Genomic DNA, 3487 nt, shown 5'->3' with positions numbered 1-3487 from the left:
ACAAACTTCGTCGGTGCCTCTCGAGCACTTCGATCCGAACTTAAAGCTTTCCTCGCCGATGCGCGTAACCAAACCCTATCGAGGTACTCTCACCAAACCCTTCAATGGCACTTCATACCTGCAGCCGCCCCTCATATGGGCGGACTGTGGGAAGCTGGAGTCAAAAGTTTTAAAAACCACTTCAAAAATATAGCGTTGGACTATAAATTTACTATGTAGGAGTTCAGTACCCTTCTTTGCAGAGTTGAGTCTTTTTTCAACTCGAGACCAATGAGCCCCTCCTCCAAGGACCCGTCCAGCTTGGAGCCACTCACTCCGGACACGTCCTCATTGGCGGTCATCTACTAGCCACACCAGAGGTTGACATCAGTGAGAATCGTGCCTCACTTGTCAACCGCTGGGAGAAGCTGAAGGCATTACATCAAACGTTTTGCAAACGGTGGAAGTCCGAATATCTCACCGAATTGCAAAAACGCACCAAGTGGAAACACCAACAAGCCAACCTGGAACCAGGGGACCTAGTCGTCATAAAAGAAGACAATTTGCCTCCCAACGAATGGAGACTAGGACGGATAGCATAACTTCATTATGGCCCTGATAACCGAGTTTGAGTCGTTGAACTGGACACGGCAAAGGGACTGACCACAAGACCAATTACGAAGATCCTAATAGAAATTCAGATATAACAGCACCCAAATCTGTCCAATTGCCATCGTCATCTAAAGCAGCTAGCGCACGCATAAGTTTCCGGTGCAGGTGGATCCATAAAATCGAAATGCACCAAATCAACTATGCCGAGTTTTTTTTAATTGCAACACAACAGTACCTACAAGTAAAGAACAAGTTGATATCATATTTACATTAATCATTCCTTAGCAACTTACTTAAATTTGAACGCAAGATTTCAGGATATGAGCTATCCTGCATTTCATTTTTTGTAAGCTTTTTCTGTATATAAACGGAAGCATTTGCCAGGGGGTGTACGTTCCGGCGCGATCGGCACATTGTTGAGCAGATGCCTTTGATATAGCAGATATGAGCAAACTTTCTACGCGTATATGTGGATTATAAACTTTTGTTTGGTAAAGCCTGGAGCAATTACAAAAACAACACCAGCAATTGTAAGCGATGTTTCAGCAATATCTGTGAAATCAACAACTTTGCGTCCTATTGCACCATTGGCATTACGTGGGGTGCAGGCTCAAAAATGCGTTGCTGTAAATTTGGCGGCAATGTAGAACAAAGTGGTATACATTTCAATTCACCAATATCTGTGCCCAAATTATCGGTATCACGTTTTATACGCTCGATTTCTTCGTGACCCGTTAAGAACATATAAACATCCCTAAAAAAAAAAAAAATTGTTAAATGTATTCAAAACACTTCACACTATGTGGATGCTAAAAACCTTCAATATCGTCACACATATGTATTTGTATAGCTGCTTCCAAATAGTCCCGTTCGGGTTCAGGTGTATAGAAAAGTTCTACAGGATGTGTACGACCTGGTACATTCATTAATGGAGCATTATCGAAGTACTGTCGAAATTTGCCTGCATCCAAAGTGGAGGAAATCACAACCAATTTCAAATCATTACGCTGCCTTATAACTTCTTTCAACACACGCACTAGAATATCTGTGGTCAAACTACGTTCGTGAGCCTCATCCAATAATATCCCTTGATATTGCTCCAGCAGAGGATTGAATAACCAACTTCTTCGCCTAGGGCAAAACCCATTTCTTCGGACACACGTTTCGCCCCCGAAATAGCGGCCACACGACGTGGTTGTGTACAAGCAGTTCCCTCTTTGCCCGGTGACATGGCAAATTCTACACACCATTGCGGTATTTGTGTGGTCTTGCCGGAACCTGTTTCACCAACCAACACAATAGACTGATGCTCATTCAACAAACACATAATCCCGGATTGATTCAAAAACGCGCAGTGTTACCCTTGGTTGAACAAATTGAAATAGCGCTGTGTGAAGGGTTTCATGTTGTACGGATTGACGGTGCCGGGCGTTCGTGCTGCTGCTGCTACGCCACCTGTTAAAACTGTTGGTGTGCCAGAGCTGGAAAAATTAGTAACGGGCGTATCGAACTCTCTAAAATTAAATTAATTTAAAGTTTATATAAACAGTAACTGTAGATATAATCCGCGACAGGTGTAAAATAAAAAAATCCGCCATTGTTCAACACACTTCCCATACCTTTTAATTTGGAGTTGTAGGTTTCGCCTACTTCTATGCGTCGCTTAGACATTTTTATGCAGTAAGAAAGTATTAAAACTATTTTAAACTATTTGATTACCCAGTAAATTTCTTCATAATTTTTGGATAATTTTTCAATCAAATTATTTTCGTTTGTTGAAGAGAATTTGTCAATTGTTTGTTATTATTTATTTATTAGACAACGTTAAGGGTTGCCAAGCATGTATGTACATATACATAATCCAATGCTCATGTCGTCGTCACAACGGAAACGTTCTGTGCCGCGCTTCTGGCCACGTTCAACCATACCACGTGAAGTTGCCTCTTCACTAATCAGACATCGCAAATAATTGTGGAGTCCGTAAGATCGACATATTTTACGCACTTGAAACTAGATGCAAGTCTTCAATTCAATATTTGATACGGCAAGTTAGCAGAAAGCTACCTGGATACTGCTGTAATTGCAGAAGTTGGCATTGTGACAACAACCATATCCGAGCATGTGGTTCGTTTTCGTTCTATAAACATTGATACTTTTATCATCGGCACTTAGATTTACGACTGTATCATCTTTCTGTTGATGTTGAATATTCTCACTTATTTTAAATTGTTGTTTATTAGCATTATTATTTTTAAATAAACTAGACTCTGACTTATCTAGACTCCTTATTATACGTTATTAAACTATTATTATTTTGCTTATTATGAAATATACTTCCATCGCATGTACTGGTTGGGAAATTCTGCTCTTGGTGGTTATATTCATGGAAAGAAGGACAAGTTACATTGTCACACATCTCCTTCTCGAAATTAGCAGCACTACCTTGCGATATAAACATTTTTGAAGTCTCTAACTCACCCACAGTCAAATAAATGGCACTAGTGGTTTGTAACAAGCAGTTGCTTTGTAAAGAAAATTCTTCGTTTGCATCACAATTCATGTTAATATCGGTAGTACCAGCAAATAAATGTACATCTTTTACATTAGAGTTGCATTACTTATAAGCAGAGCTGTTTTATAGTTTTGGAATTGTTTTTCTGAACATTCATTTATTAAACGATTTCTACCTTCACTATTATAAAGAGTTTTAGTGGATGATTTGTTATTAGTACTTGAATGGGCGGGGCAAAGTAGAGATAGCTGCATCAAATTTCTAGACCTACTTGTTTGGGAGGACTCATCCACATGAAATTCAAAACGTCCCCGTATCTTTTTTCGGACTGGTCATTACCAATACCTGAAACGAGAAAAGGCAAATGAAATTAGAAAATGTACA

At 39.6% G+C, this 3487-nt stretch overlaps 1 pseudogene; it reads right to left on the bottom strand.

The window, feature by feature from the left end:
- Positions 1-654: 654 nt before the first annotated feature.
- On the bottom strand, positions 655-2262 carry LOC137238149 (ATP-dependent RNA helicase DHX15 homolog; annotated as a pseudogene).
- Positions 2263-3487: the final 1225 nt, after the last annotated feature.

The sequence above is a fragment of the Eurosta solidaginis genome, chromosome 1, assembly GCF_040869045.1.
Source record: "Eurosta solidaginis isolate ZX-2024a chromosome 1, ASM4086904v1, whole genome shotgun sequence".
NCBI classification, from domain to species: domain Eukaryota; kingdom Metazoa; phylum Arthropoda; class Insecta; order Diptera; family Tephritidae; genus Eurosta; species Eurosta solidaginis.
The sequence above is the reverse complement of the archived record's forward strand: the minus strand, read 5'-3'. Positions and strand labels throughout refer to the sequence as shown.